This window comes from Coptis chinensis, chromosome 1 (genome assembly GCF_015680905.1).
Source record: "Coptis chinensis isolate HL-2020 chromosome 1, ASM1568090v1, whole genome shotgun sequence".
Lineage (NCBI taxonomy): Eukaryota > Viridiplantae > Streptophyta > Magnoliopsida > Ranunculales > Ranunculaceae > Coptis > Coptis chinensis.
In genome coordinates this window covers 31,377,182-31,393,649 of record NC_141456.1, presented here as the reverse complement: position 1 = coordinate 31,393,649, position 16,468 = coordinate 31,377,182, and the positions used below count along the sequence as shown (strand labels likewise).

At 38.2% G+C, this 16,468-nt stretch overlaps 2 pseudogenes across 1 annotated transcript; one reads left to right on the top strand and one right to left on the bottom strand.

The window, feature by feature from the left end:
- Positions 1 to 2,665: 2,665 nt before the first annotated feature.
- Positions 2,666 to 13,806, top strand: LOC147523453 (protein FAR1-RELATED SEQUENCE 5-like; annotated as a pseudogene).
- A 1,108-nt stretch (positions 13,807 to 14,914) lies between these two features.
- LOC147523452 (cytochrome P450 78A5 pseudogene) lies at positions 14,915 to 16,426 on the bottom strand (annotated as a pseudogene). Its single transcript, XR_015201248.1, has 2 exons — positions 16,018 to 16,426; positions 14,915 to 15,481 (listed from the first exon to the last, which is right to left on the bottom strand). The product of XR_015201248.1 is annotated as a cytochrome P450 78A5 pseudogene (transcript).
- Positions 16,427 to 16,468: the final 42 nt, after the last annotated feature.

Here is a 16,468-nt window from a genome sequence, read left to right as displayed (position 1 = left end):
GTTGTTCTCATAATTAGTATGTGGTTTGGTGGGGACATTTTTCAAACCACTCCACTTCAAATGGCGCCGTATGAAATTGTATTTTACATTCCACGTCACTACTTCAAGTGGCGCCGTTTGGGTTTTTACAAACAACTACGCTATTTCAACTCGCGTGGAATGCACTCTTCATTCCTCAATAATATTCTCTATATATAGATAGTTATATAGAGATAGGGGAAGAAAGCCACCGAAACTCCCACCGATTTTAAGGGAATGTGGAGCCATTGCACCCAGACTTAGAAACAAAAACATCATATAGTCAAACCTAAGACTTAAAAATGCTAGTTTGATGTGAGAAAATTGTATGGCAAAATCAGTAAAGCTGTCTTGCCAAATATAAAAAGTTTAGATAAAATAAAGTACTACATAAACATGAGAATAATTCAAGAGTCAAAGCTAGTTGTGTTATTAACCACTAGGGTATGCACGTGCCTATGGCCCGCAATTAAAAAATGAGCTCATGCTCACATTTTTAGACCCATAAAAGTTGAGCCCATTGTTGACTTTTTTGTGTGTGGGGGTGGGTGAGGTGAGAAATATTTTTTAACTCACCCCAAAAAAACTTTTTAACTCACCCCTCATGATTTTTTAGTGGCTATAGTTAAAGGGTGTGCCGACGAGGTCTCACCTTATGACATGGAATTTGTTCCCCCACTCCGTTCCTTTGTATTATGAGTCCTGTTACTGCCAGACCCCGATTTGTGTTGGGCAGACCCCGTGTTGAGCACAACTTGCAACAATACACCCCCAACCAAAACATGCGAGAAACCGGCAATCACCCTTCGTCTCCAATAAACCCCTCGATTTCGATTTTTCTGCTCGATCAAAAACTCAAAACTCAAAACCCGAGAACCGCTCGATTTCGATTACTGCTCAAAACCTCGATTTCGATTACCGCTCGATTGAATTCCAGATTTCTTTGTTTCGATTGAAAGAGGCAACTTTGATATTGTTTTTCCGTCTCGATACCCTTCGTCTCCAAATTCTAACAATTCCAAATTCTGACACATTTACTTTGATTTTTGGGAATGATATGGGAATGAATTATTTGAATCACTTGTACTTTGATTTTTGGTATTTTGCATGTTTGAAGAATATGTGTGTTTGAATATATGGAAGTTAAGAAAAAAACAATCCAAACTTCACCAAATTTCAGTTCAAACAACATAGCCACACCATTTGGACTAAGTCCCAAACGACATGGACACACTGGTAAAGAGGCCAAAAAACATAACTTTATGTTTTTTTCAAGTTCAAATCCAAACGATATGGCAACACCGTTTGGACTTTGGACTTACTCCAAACGGTGTGACCACAAACGTAAGTTTTTTTTCTAAGTCCAAATCCCAAACGACATGGACACATCGTTTTGGATTCAGTCCAGATAGTGTGACCAGACCGTTTGGTGTGCACAACAAACGACCTAGTCGGTCGTTTAAGCCTAGGGTGTTCAAATTTTCTCATTCAGCCATATATTCAACCATGTACACATGCATATTCAGTCATAGTGTTTAGTGTTAGTGTTAAGATATAGTTTTCTTTATGGTTTAAGGTTTAGGATGGTGAAAGAGAAGATAATAGAATAGAAAAGAAGAGAAAAGAAGGACTGAAAAGGTTGCAACAAGTGAAATTCACGTTGGTTTGGGAGGTGCCCAACACAAAACAACTTTTAGGACTAATGACACATTTAAAATAATTATTTTTGTTTTTAGAGTCTGCCCAACACAATATGGAGTCTGGGAGTAACGAATATCTTTATTATATAGAGATTATCCATACGTCATATTGTTAGCGATAAACATTTTTAAACAAATGGTAGAACTTTCAAAGTCTATAACAATTGATTTATCCAGGTATCTACAACGAGAGACTGCCCACTAGGAATTTCAATAACAAAACTTTTGGACTTAATTTGGTCCATACCCAACAGAGATGTGATACAAAACTGGCCAACATAGTGGAAATGAAGGAGAAACAAAACGAAGAGATCGAGTCAAATTAGGTTAGTCATTTCACCTGCCTTATTTGTTACTTTCAACTATTCCAAAGGACTTCAAATGTCATTTCAACTATGTATGTGTTTTGTGAAGTCAGCGTAATATTGTTTTAAGGGGACGACTATAACACAAGGCCTAGCACCAAAAATAGTTATGAAGTCAATGCTCATTGGTGGGTTTGGGTGACGTGGCACAAAATAAAAAACAGTAAGAAAAAAATCATAATCGGCTGGAAATATAGTAAAAATAGGAAAATAAAACAAATGCCAGGTTATATGGGCGCTAAAACTCAAACAAAAACAGGCGCTAAATGCAGCACACTTTTCTCTTCTCCTCGATAGTGATTGAGGTTGATAGTTTCCGACTAAATCTCTCTCTCTATAGCCTTCTTTGATTGACACGATGATCGTCATTTAAGGTTTCCGACCAACTCTCCCCATCTCTGTCTAACGATAGTTTCATTGAGGTAACTTTAGTATCAATTTAACTACTTAGATAGTTTGTCTCTTTTTTCCTAAATTATAAAACATGCTTTTGTGCTTTGAATTTATTATTTAGCTGCAAGTTTTAATTTTTATTTTTTACAATTAATTCTTGTAGTTTTATCATCTGCAAGTGAAGATAAAATGACTAAAAATGAACAAGCTGAATGGGGTGATGTATGTGAAGATGATGAACCTCACGGTGGTGTTATTGGTGATGAAGTCTATGAAATTGAAAAAGACGTGAATATATATTGTCCATGTGAAGGAATGGAGTTTGATTCCCTCGAAGAAGCATATGTGTTTTACAATAATTACGCTGGTCACATTGGTTTTAGTGTTCGAAAGAATACCGTGAATAGATCAAGAGTAACCAGAGAAATTAATGGTCGGACATTTTGTTGTTCTTTTGAGGGGATGCGAGATTCTCGAACCAAACGATTTGAAGAGAGAAAGCGAAACAAAGCTGATACGAGGACAGGTTGTAAGGCAATGATGGCTGTTCGCAAAAAAAAAGATGAAGAAAAATGGATTGTGTCTAAAGTTGTTGAAAATCATAACCATAATGTCGTCACTCCAAGTAAAAAACACCTGCTTCGATCGCAGAGACAGATTGACCCGAGCCAACAGATTATCGTGGATACCATGGACTCAGTAGGAATTAGAGGAAGTCCGATGGCTAGTTTTATGGCTATGGCCGGTGGAATTCAGAATATGGGATTTACTAAGAAAGACGTGAGTAATTATTTGAGTACAAAACGCCAAAGGGATCTTGCCAATGGCGATGCACAAGTTGTGCTTGATCATCTTCAGCAACAACAAATGGATAATCCCGCTTTTTGTTATTCGATACAAATTGACTTAGAATGGCGTATGACAAATTTTTTTTGGACAGATGCTAAGTCGAGGATGGATTACTATTATTTTGGAGATGTTATTTGTTTTGATCCTACATATGGAATAAATAAGTTCGGTATGCCATTTGCTCCTATTGTTGGTATAAATCATCATTTCCAAACAGTATTACTTGGTGGTGCCTTGCTGTATTCTGAGACAGAAGAGTCTTTTATGTGGGCAATGAAAAATTTGATGGCATCAATGGATGGAAAACAGTCGAAAGTTATCATCACTGATCAAGATTCAGCCATTGGAGGGGCTATTGAGAAAGTTTTACCTAGTACTCATCATAGATATTGTTTGTGGCATATAGCTAGAAACGCAAGGAAACATTTGGCTCATGAGTTTGTCTCAAAAGAAAATTTGTTTGGGGATTTCTGCAAGTGTTTATATGGTTACTGTTTCGGCAATAAACTGCTTCAACACAACGGGAGCAATGGTAAAGAACACACTAAGAAACAGAGGAATTTGATGTTGGGGGAGATGAAACTGAACCAAATAATGGTTGCCTACGTACCCAACATCTATTCTCTAGGGATCAAGTTTCCACGTAGTTCCTTATGAAAAATAGTTTGATATTTATAGAGGTAGAGTAGAGAGTCCTTGTAGCTCAAGTAATCTTGTATCTTGAGTAATTGTGATAGAGTATAACTGTCAACTGATAACTATATCTTTGATAAGAAATGAATCTGGACATAAATCAACGTATATTAGTGGCAAGCCATGTGGCTAAGGTTGACCTTTAGACACATGAGTTAATGAGCCTGTACATTGATCCATGATATTGCGAATTGGGCTTTAGCCCTGTTGATTAAATGAATAAAATAGAGACCCCTACTAATGGACGTTTGCCACGTAGGTGGGGGTCGAAACACCGCCCCCTCTTTGTCAGGCGAACAAAGTTCACATGGCAAAGAAGAGAAGATAAATCACGGAAAACGTGAATTAATAAAAGAGTAAGCGGAGTGTATAACAAAGTGTCGTGTGAACGTAAACAATAAGATAAATGGACAATCGGGAAAAATTCGTGAATTAGCGGAAATGAAAAAATGTCAAATTAACGTATACGGGACGCAATGACGTAGTTAAATAAAAATGGCCGAAAACGCATAGATAGAATAAAATATGCACATAAATAAAATACGGTCAAAAATATCAAAAAAGAAATTGAGTGCGAATCTTTGTACCGAACGCATTTAAGTAACAAAGGCGAAAGTGATGTCGACACGACGCGATACCAGTGAATAGCAATACTAGGATTAGACCGTTGAAAGCGTGGAAAAAATCCCGAATTATCCGATGGAACGGACATAAATCGCGAATTATCGCGGAATGAAATAATTGGAATTCGAAAAATGTACAAGAGTCAAAAATTTGTTCCGAAATATGAATACGAGTAGCGTGATAAGTGAGCATAAGGAAACATAAAAGAAGTGTACATCATATAAAACTAGGATGCTAAAATAAATCCGGATTGGATAAAGGTTAGAATTGCGTCATCCACCTTAAGTCGGTTTGGATGGTAGAATTACATAGGGACTTAAACACTGGACCAGCGTATATATAAACAGATAACACAGAGAAATATATGCTGAGCACAAATCTTAGAGAGAAGTCACGATCTAGCACTGATAAACGGTAGAAAACAAAAGTAAACACCACCGTGTTCTCCAAAGTACTAAACCATTGTGACAGGAAGTTTCCGTACTGTGCCGGGGCGTTAGTTTCGCTGAAGAAAAGTTGCGGGTAGACGAAGAAAAGGTTAGTACTGTTGTCATCCACCTATACGTTCCTATTATTCCAGGCAACTCCTCTCCTCATCGTCTTCATCTATTCTTACTATCGCACTAAAGAAAAGTGATCGGGAAGATCACTTTAAAAAAGCACTTATTCACAAAGTCATCCCTGGCATCGGCGCCTTCAAAAGATTTTGTTGCATCTTTCGCTACAAAGAAGATTTGAGAGCGGAATACTCACCCCGGCCGCGATCTTGAGGGTGATGATACCGTAAGTAAAGTAAATGGCGCATTATGCCGCGCATTATGTTTTGTTTTTTTTTTTTTGTGCATGACATTGAACTGTTGAACCTCGATTAAGATTTGGGTGAGGTAGAGCGGTGTATTGTGTTTTGCCTTTCCCTCAACTGGCTCCACCGTCATCGAACAGAAAGTTGGCGAAGAACCACAAAAACCAACAAAACCACGACGTTGTGGTTGTGAAAGATGAGCGCCAGTATTCAAAAGTGAATTAAGGAACATGATATGGTGCGGCATTAACAAAGAAAGGGCACCGTACCTTTTTTTTTTTAATATGGCCTGGGCATCCGGAACTTAAAAGAACACACATGATATGGTGCAAAATACCAGATAGGGGCACCATACCTGTGCTTTTTTAATCTGGCCAAGTGAGCCCGGTTTTTGAGCTTTCTGACCCGATTTTTGACCTATCTGACCCGGTTTTATTTTCTTTTTTTCAGGTAGAAACTACCGTACTATACGGACGAAAAAACACTCGAGCAGAAAAACTCGATGACGAACGCAGACTTGGTGTGGTGGAAAGAAGATGATAGATACAGCGACTACCTGGAACCGCGTCGATGGTCGCTTAAGGAAATACAGAAAATACTAGGACTCGAGAAATTTGAGATGGATGAAATGTACGAATTTGAAACGAAAGTCGAAGAAGATGAAGTAGTAATGGCTTACACACAATTAAATTGCAGGAATGCAATTCCATTGAGCAAAGAAATAGTGCAATTACTGGAGTGGTGGTAAATTGCACCGGGACAACTGCCAATATCGTTATGGTTAATCTTTACGAGAGCGCACCGTTTACAAAATGAATTTAACAGAAGGTTTGGGGCTCAAGAAATCTTTGCGTTGATACGACCGAAAACCATACTGACGAAAGGGTACATAAAATTTGAAATTGAATTCAAGGATTCAAATAGAAGTTTTAAAGGGTTCCCAAAAGTATACACCGGATGAGATAGATTTCTGTACCGCTTGCGAGGGAAGTGGAATCCGACAGAGTTTAAAGTGCCGAACAAATTTCGAGATAAGCCAAAACATAATTATTGAAAATTGTACTACGAGTAAACTGTTGACTAACACGAGTTATTTTTGTGTCTAACAGAAAACGCGAGTACCCTACCAGATATTGAATTGGACAAGGAAGTGGAGAACAACCTTCGTTTCTTCTTTCATGAATGCTCTGACGAAATATTGGTAGATTTGAGCTACTTTGATGATATTGTTGATTTCCGACACTATGGGGGTATCGAACAACGGCCCGATAGGTCCATGGAAACACATAGTGAAATGGCGAAGAAGAATAAGAGTCTCAGAAATGCAATATTTGGCAGCGATAGCGATAGTGAAAAAGAAGATGGAACGGAATTAACACAACGAGAATTAGTGCTGAGCTTGCCAAATACAAATAGCGAATTGTACAAAAGAAAATGTTCCACAAGAAAACGGGCGAACGGAGACTACGAGAGACAACCAACGTCACAATGTATGATGCCTCGAGGGACGAGACTACAATGCACAAAACAGCCCAGACGAAAAATAATACATTCTCAACACAGAGGAAAAGGTATGTACCGTAGAAAACATAGATATGTAAAAGTGTAGAGAGATGTAATATCTCGCTCTAGTTTGGTATATACAGGAAAAGAACGAAACAGTGATACTTACAAAAGATAGTGCAGCGAAGAACACAAAGTCGGTGAAAGAAAAAAAACGGCAAATCAAAATGCAGGAGCAAAGAATCCAGCAACCGCTGGCAAGTACTGTCAGGGGTAATACTACTCATGGAGGAAAACCACAGAATCTGTTAAAAGTAAGTTGACCGTTGATTTTTACTATTGCGTTAGAACGGTAAAGAAATTTGTGTCCAACACTAAACCGATGAAAATTGCAGATGAAGCAGAGATGTTCAAGCTTTGAAGACGAAGTGAAGGGATCGCCCGGGATTACGCCAATGGAAGGGCTCGAAAAATATAAAAAATGTGACCAGAATACGGATAACATCGAAGAATATGACAGAGCAATGTCAATGATTTTCGATAGTATAAAGCAGGTATGATAGTATTATTTTTATCAGTTATTGCAAACTTGTGTTAAAATAAATCAGATATTTTTTGTCGCAGGTTAAAACGGCGGTAGTACGGGCCAAAGAAATTCATGAAAAAGTCGCGAAGAAAAATATCGTTCCGAATGAAGTCAATGCCTTAGAAGAAATAGAGAAAGTGAAGATACTCAACCAAAAATTGGAAGAGGCAAACAAAGCGTTAAGCGGAACCATCAGAGAGTTAGAATACGAAAACAAAAACTTAACCGAGCGGACGGAAGAAGCAGAGGAGAGATCGTATGAAGAATTTGGGAAAGCCTGTGAGATAATGGAGGAACACAAACACTTTAAAACAGATGTGATAGAATTGAAGTCACTTTCGTGGCGACCAAAGATCGGGGAACTTAAAACGTCGCAAAAAGAGGTAGAGAAAAATAAATGCTTAATGACGGACTTAAACGAAAGCTGCTCGGCCAAGATCACGCGGCAAATGGCATTAACCGTGAATCGTCCGTAAAGACAATTGATGAGAGACTTTAATAGAAACGGAGATGAACTAGAACGCGTGAAAAGATGAATTACAAAGATTTGTACGAAGTTATATATGCTTAAAAGTTAAAGAGGAGATTGATAAGCTACTTGCGGTTAACTTTATCCGACGAAGTTACTTTACCCAAAATGGCTTGCTAATGTCGTCGCAAAGCCAAAAAAAAGAACGGACAAATCAGAATTTGTATTGACTTTACAAACCTTAACGCAGCTTTGTCCGATTCATCCGTATCCATTGCCATGAATTTCGAACTAGTGGATGCCACCGGGATTCCAACGCCTATCGCTCATGGATGCTTCTTCGTGGTACTACCGGATCTCTTTGAATGTTGATGATGAAGAGTTCACCGCTTTCATTACCGACCAAGGCATTTTCGCTATTAATCGTTATGCCTTTTGGTCTGAAAATGCGGTGCAACCTACCAAAAGCTTGTCAATACAATTTTTTCGATCTGCTTTGGGGATAATAATGGAGGCTTATATTGATGATATAGTCGTTAAATCGAAGCTTACTGGTGATCATCTTTCCGATCTTCAACTTGTTTTTGATAGGCTTAACAAGTATAACATGAGACTCAATCCCGCCAAATGTTCTTTTGGCCTCTCTTCTGGAAAATTTATGGGATACCTCATGACTCGTAGAGGTATTAAGGCTAATCCTGATCAGATACGTGCCGTTATTGATATGCCATCACCAAAAAATAAGAAGGAAATTCAACGGCTTACTATTCGGCTTGCCGCTCTTCATAGATTTATTTCTAAATATTCCGATCGTTGTCATCCCTTCTTCCAGACTTTAAAGGGGGCGACAACTTGGAACATTGATTGTGAGATGGCATTGCAACAAATTTGAAAAATACTTGGTCACCCTCCTATATTGACAAGTCCTTCAACGGGTCAACCGATTGACATGTTCCTAGCAGCTACAACTCAAGCCGTTAGTCTTTGTTCTTTTCGTCGATGATGGTAGACCCGTCAATTTTTTTTATCAGTAGGTCGTTAACCGGAGCTGAGTCTCGTTATTCAAAGATGGAAAAATGGCAATTGCATTGGTTCATGCCGCCGTCGGTTAAAACCATACTTCCGGGGAGGTTGGTCGAGTTTATCTCGAAAGTACCCCTTACGCAAGATCTTTCAGTAATGCACGTGAATCAAGCAGATTAGCCGAATGGGAAAATTATCTTAGTGCATATAGCATTGTCTTTGAAAGTCGTACTGCTGAAAAAAGACATGCTCTAGCTTCTTTGATAGCTGATTTTCCGATTGATGATTCTCCTATTGACGATTTCTTGCGCCAAGAAGAATCTATGGAAGACATTCTCGCCACCCATAACCGGGGCTTAATTGAAGAATCAACTTGCAAACGCAATTCCTAATCCCATTGACCTATGGATTGTTTACTCGGATGGCTCCCATAATAAATCTGGTCCGGAATCGATGCGTTTTTGTTAAACCCGTGGAGAGAAGATTGAGAAATGCGGCGACTTGGCCGCCGCTTCAAATAACGGAAGCCGAAAGTATGAGGCTGCCGTTTGTGCCTTGAGAACGACTTTGAAACCGGGGGCGAAAGCTCCGGTTATACACGGATTCTTGCCTTGTGGCCAATCGGTTTAGTGGTCTTTTGAAGCAAGAGATGACCGTATGGCGGCTTATCTTGGTTTGATACATAGCCTTGCTTGACAATTTGATAGCATCTCTATCACTCAAAGACCCGAAATGACATACGTCATATTGATTCATGGGCTTATCTCGCCCGCCCGTTAGAAGCGAAGAGTCAAGACACATCACTGTGGAGTTCCAGAAAGAGCCAAGCATTGACTTTACCGAAAAAGAATTGCATGACTTGTATGTACATGAAAGCAATTACTTGTTTTGCTTGTACGCAATAGCGAAATACGACCCACGTATAATCGCACCAATCATGACTCGGAAGCGGAAAAGGAAGATGGAAAATTCACAACATGACCATACTTTGGATCTTCCATTAGAATCTGTAGATCCATTTGTTCCTCCTGAATTCGCTCCCGAAACAGATAGTGAGTTGGTACATGAAGCAGATGATAGTCCTGAAGTTCCCGATATGATACTACCAGAGCCAGTGATGATCTCCGATGGGCAAGATTGGCGTCTTCCTTATATCCACTACTTGCAAGTTTCTTCGCTTCGCGTAACCAAAACTCATTTGAAAGAATCAAACGCGATGCATGGAAGTTTTTGGTGATATACATTCATCGACGGAAGTTTGCAATTATATCGCAAAGGCTCAGACTTAAACCCTATGTTGCGATGCCTCTCAAAACAGGAAGGACTTCAAATTTTGGAAGAGATTCACTCCGGCTTATGCGGAAGCCACTCCAAGGGACGAAGTTTAGCTCATAAAGCTATGACACAGGGCTATTGGTGGCCAAAGATGCAAAAGGATGCAAAACACCTATCTGAGAGGTGTGAGCCATGCCAAAAGCACGACAATATGAGTAAACTCCCTATTACTAAGTTGCATCCCATGCTAAGCCCGTGGCCATTTGCCAAATGGGGCTTAGACATTATTGGTCCTTTACCTAAAGCTCCGTGTAGTATACGATTCCTTCTTGTGGCAACCGATTATTTTACCAAATGGGTAGAAGCAAAGCCTTTGGTCCAAATCCATGTTTCCAATGTCAAAATGTTTTGTGGAGAAATATTGTTTGTCGCTTTGGCATCCTTGCACTTGTATCGGATAATGGTAAACAATTCGATCTTTGAAGAAATTCGCCGCCGATTGCGGCTAATTTGAAGATACGGCATAACTTCTCCGCGACCTTATCATCCATGAAGCCAATGGGGCAGGCGAAGCCACCAATAAGGTGATTTTGGCCAACCTAAAGAGGCATTTGACTGGCGAAAAAGGAAATTGGGTCAAGGAGTTACCAAATCGTCTTGTGGGCTTATAGGACAACGCCAAAATATTCAACTGCATTATCTCCTTTTAACCTTGCATATGGTGTCAAGCGTTTTACCTACGTAACTGATTTCCAATACATCTCGGTCACCAAGCGGTTGAAACAAGTTCCAATGACACTACTTTGGCTCAAAAGCTCTTATTGATGAGGTTCGATTCGAGGGACTACAAAGCTTATTAAGTATCAAGTGACATGAAACGGAACTACGACAAGAAGATCCGTCCTAAGTCTTTTGCTCTTGAAGAGACTGGTTTCTCAGAGAAACCCAAAGCTTATAGAATCGGAAAGTTTGGGGAAAATTGGCAAGGACCCTACATCATAGATCGCCCAAAGATCTAAGGGGTCATATTTCCTCCAGACTATTTCTCGGAAGAATAATAGAGAAGCCATGGAATGCTTATCACCTTCGCAAGTTTTACCATTAGGAATTTTTTTGCAATTTTACATTACTCCATCAATAACAAATCTATCCATCTATGTAGTTCGTTCTATTTTATCCATCAATAAAGGCATTCAACTTCCATTCTCTTAGTTTGGTTGTCATTTTACATTTCTCTATTCTTCTGTACTTTTACTTTCAACAATGTCATTCATTAACGTTCATTCTAGGGAGGTCATTCATATTATGTCTTTTTCGGTCCAAGTAAGTCGCATTCATGCCTACTTGACGGAAATCCGAGTCAATAAGATGGTTATTCTTGCTCGGAACAATTATTGCAATACTCCCACAATACAATATCCGTGCTAATTCCACTACTAAGGTAATGGCGTTGTGTTTTAGTTTGGTCCAAGCCAGCACGGGTGACAACTTGAACCGCGGACAACTCCAACGGTTAATGGGGCCTTGCTTCACGGTTAGGTACAAATATTTTAACACCTGAATAGCTAGATTCATTGAGGGGCGATCATGTCCCTTTTGCCTTTCAATAACTTTCTCCAATGGTTCTATATTGAGAGGTTTTTCTCTACATGGGGCGCCTCGTTCTTTTACATTCAGAAATCAACAACACTAAGTTTTATGCAGGTATGTTATCTGACATCACATGATATTCAATAGCAAACACATACTTTATTTTTATTTTTATAAAAAGAATTTTTAGCTCTATGGTATTACATACTCGCAATCACATGATCATTGGTTTGGGAAAATCCAATGGTTCAACGGAGTGAAAGCATCAACTCTTACTTTGATAAATACCTGACAAAAGGTATGGCTCTTTCTAAGTTTGTTAAACAATATGAATTAGCTATCTTGGATAGGCGGGAGGAAGAAAACAAGGAAGATTATGCCACCATTTATGCAAGGCCAGTTTTAAGACTTAACGTTAAAATTGAGAAGGAGGCAGCTGAAGTTTATACAAGAAGTATCTTTTGTAAGTTTCAAGAGCAGTTATATCAAGGTCTTTCTTACCGCCATAGGAAAGTTGATGAGCATGGAACATAATGTGTCTACAAAGTGTGGATGGAAGGATACAGTCAGGTAGCGCGCACCGTCCTGTTTGAGCCTTCTACAATGAGTGCAAAATGTAGCTGCCAATTGTATGAATTTGCAGGTTATTTGTGTAGGCATATCTTGAAGATTTTTTTGGTTGAAGATGTTCAAACTCTCCCAAAACAGCATGTACTCAAAAGATGGACAAGAGAAGCAAAATCTGGTTCAGTGGTGTTCGGAAATGAAGAAATTCAAGTGAGTTGTCAAGAAAGTAAAATGAGTAAATATTGCAAACTTTGCAAACTTGGAGTCAATATTGCGTGTAAGGCTTCACCATCTGATGAAGTATACGAAGTGGCAATGAAAGGTTTACACAATACCTTACGAGATGTTGAAGCTGCACTTAGGAATATATCATTATGTTCGGAGGAGCAGAATGAAAAAAGTGAAAAGGAGCAAAATAATCAAACAAGAACCCCAGTTGCCCATATTCAGAAGCCATTACTTGATCCACCTTTTGTGAAGCCCAAAGGTCGGCCCAAGGATTTTACATCGTTTCTTGATAAGGGAAAAAATGGGACGAAGAAAGGTAGTAAGAAAAACACTCAAGCAAAGCCAAATGCCAAAAAGAAGAAAACTCAAGGAAAGGAAATCTCAGATGGAGGGGCTATCGAAAGAGATTCGGATTTCCACACCTTCAGTCAGGTAACTAAAATTGTGTTCAACTTTATTTAGTAGCATTCGCTATTGTTTTGATTCAACAATATTCTTCCCGGATTTAGTAGGACCTTATGATGGATCTTTGAACAACAATCTCGATACACTCATGACTTCATGCTCCCCTTTTTTAATCGGGTTAAGGTTATACTTGTTTTTTTTTTTTGCTATTGGTTGTTGTTGCATTTGTACACGTTATTATATTGATTTTTTTTTTATGTTGCTAGGAGTATTTTGGGACTGGTACTTTCGTAGTTTTCTGCCTAGTCATCAACCTTTCCATTTGAGTCAGGTACCATACAACCTTCTCACTTAAATAGATAAACAGTGTTAAGTATTGACATAATAGCTAGATACATAAATGGTCCCATGGTGACTATATAGGAGTCCTTTCTGGTCGGAAATAATTTTGAGATACAACATGATGTGACATCCACTAGAGGAATTCACCAACTTGAACAGGTATTTGAAGTTCTAATTAAATTCGTTTGTTATCAATAAACCTTTGCATGTGGCAAAAAATTGAATACAAACATATATGTAACTGTTTTTGTTTTTTTTTTGTTATTATACAGGGAACTTTTGAACATCTTTTCTTGAGGCCTCAACAACCTCATGGAATTGCAAGCATTGATCTCAATAATATGTTGCAGGATCATATTAGTATTTTACAGTAAAACTTGTTCACAGTATAACTCTACTTACGCCATTTTTTTTTTCGTCTTTCAGGATTCATTGTTGTGACCTTGTAATTAGTAATCACTTGACTTAAAACCAGAATAATCAAATTCTTTTTGTTTGGTATGTGTTTTTTTTTTCTATATTACCGCAATAGCTAGTGTAATCTAGTGTATCTATGACATTGATTCTATTATTTTCATGTGTAGGTGCGCTTTGTAAATAGCGGAAATAGCTTGAAATTAATATTGGCGAAAAAGACAGCTGACTTCGTCATGGATCAAAATATAACATTTTGTTCATAGGTTTATTTTGTAAATGGATGGAAAGGGCTAACTGTACTCATGACAATTTTTGTTTCATAGTTGTTGTCTGAGTATATTTTTTTTCAAAAGAGTCCTAGTGATTCAATATGACAATTGTAATATTTTGCCTAGTGAATTAAATTTCTCTTAAGTATACGATTTGCCAACGCAAACATGCTTCCGGTGTGGGAACGAAGTTCTGTCAGAGTTAAGGATACTTATGCAAGCTGAGTTCTGTCTGATCTTTGTATATGACTAGTAGAAAGAATAAGTTGAGTTATTTCTGTCTGTTACCTATTTCTGATCTTTGTAACAGTTCACAACTAATGGTTTTCACTTAATGGTCTTTGGGATTATGTTTCCACTTAATGGTTTCTAAATTCTAATGTGAATGCACTGTTTTTAGTTCCTTGTCCTGGTTGTTTCTTGCAGCTCTTGAGATAGTTTGTAGCTTTCTATTCTTTGACTCGTTTTTAGCACAAATTATTTACATTGTGTTTCTCTGCAACTCTGACAACACAAAGAATTGGACGTCCACTTTCATCCATTTAGCACACATTATTCACATTGTGTTTCTCTGCAGCTCTGACAACACAAAGAATTGGACGTCCACTTTCATCCATTTCGGATATATACTTAAAACATTCAATTTCACCACAACAATTTCAGCACAACAACGTACACTAGCTAATAGCTAAGCTGTTGAAGTTTACCCTATATGTAGGGACGTACAACATCCAGACTTAGTGTTCGCATTGGAAGTTTTAAATAATAAGAATCTAACGGTAGAATCTCGAATGGATTAAGAAGTTGGATAATATCCAAATTTGGTTAATGAAGATTGTGCAACAACCCAATAAATTTTGTTCGTAATACAAATACATAAAGACTTAACATCAGAACATACAACATCCAATAAGTTTTCTCGAGCACAAGCGTAACCACCTTCGGATATATATAACCTCGTCATATCGAAGAGTTCATAGAAAATTGGTCCTCGGCCCATGAAACTTTTCAGTTTAAATTCATTAGGTTCGGACCGGACATTTTCATCATGGGTGATTGCCCACATATTCACCATAGCAGTGGTTCCAGCAGGGATACAATTCTTCCCAATGTAGGCGTCATGGATGGCTAATCGTGCCCACGACAAGAACGGGCCAGGAGGGTGCACACGGAGAGGTTCCTTCACTATTGCTAAGAGATAAGGAAGATTGGGTAAGTTAGAATCTGATACTAATCGGTTGTTGCCAACAAAAGCGCCGATTTCAGCTTGAGCTTTTGATTGAATATCTGGATGTAGGACCATCCTTGCAAGAATCCATTCCAAGAGGATTGCAATCAGACAAGTACCCCTAAATATCATTTCCTGAAATCACAATCATATAAGTCTTAATAAGAATATTTTCAATGCACTATGATTATAAAACATAAGATTGCATTTTATACAAATCATACATTATACAAATCATTCGTGAAAAACATTCCTCATGTGATTCCATATTCCTTCCAAATAACACTTTTGATATATACTGAAATAGTACCAAAACGAAACCACAAAATTCTGTAAGGTAACAACACAATTACAACACACCACCAACATTCAAGCCTACCATGACACTACTTAAAGAACAAAGCTCATAACTCTTGACAACCATAATGAAGACTCTTGAGCAATTGAGTGACATCATCGTATCAATATAAAGTAAAAAAAAAATAGCAATATGTCAATACCTGAAAATAATCTAAATAGACCACAAATTAATTTTCATTCAGTGAAAATTTAAGGGAGTTCCCAATACTAATGAGTTCCCAAAGTAAAGGCAGCACACAAGTGAACAATTGTCAAATTAAAACTTGAAACTGAAATTACAAAAAGTAAATGGAGAGAGAAGAACTTCTTACCTAGAGAACAACAACCATATCAGAATCAGAGAGACTATTTTCCATTTCCAAGTCAAGTAGAACATCAACAAAGTCACCAACACACTCATCACCCAACTTCCCATTCACCCTCTTCATCCTATGTTCTTCAATGATCCTTCTAACAAAAACATTCACCTTAGAAGCCAACTTCTTACATCTTTTCCTCACACCTTGAAAATCAAACCACCCCAACACAGGAAAATGATCACTCCAGTTAAAAATCTCAAGTAACTCATACCCTTCACTCACCAACTCTTCAAGCTTAAACCCATCCCCAAAACCCTCATGCCCAAAATCATACCTCTTCCCAAAAACACTGATCATCACATTATTCAAAGACCCAAAATGTAAAACTCTCTTTACTTCAACTTCCCCACTTACCCTCATTATACTTTTTATTTAATCATTTTCTCACCAATCTCACTTCTAA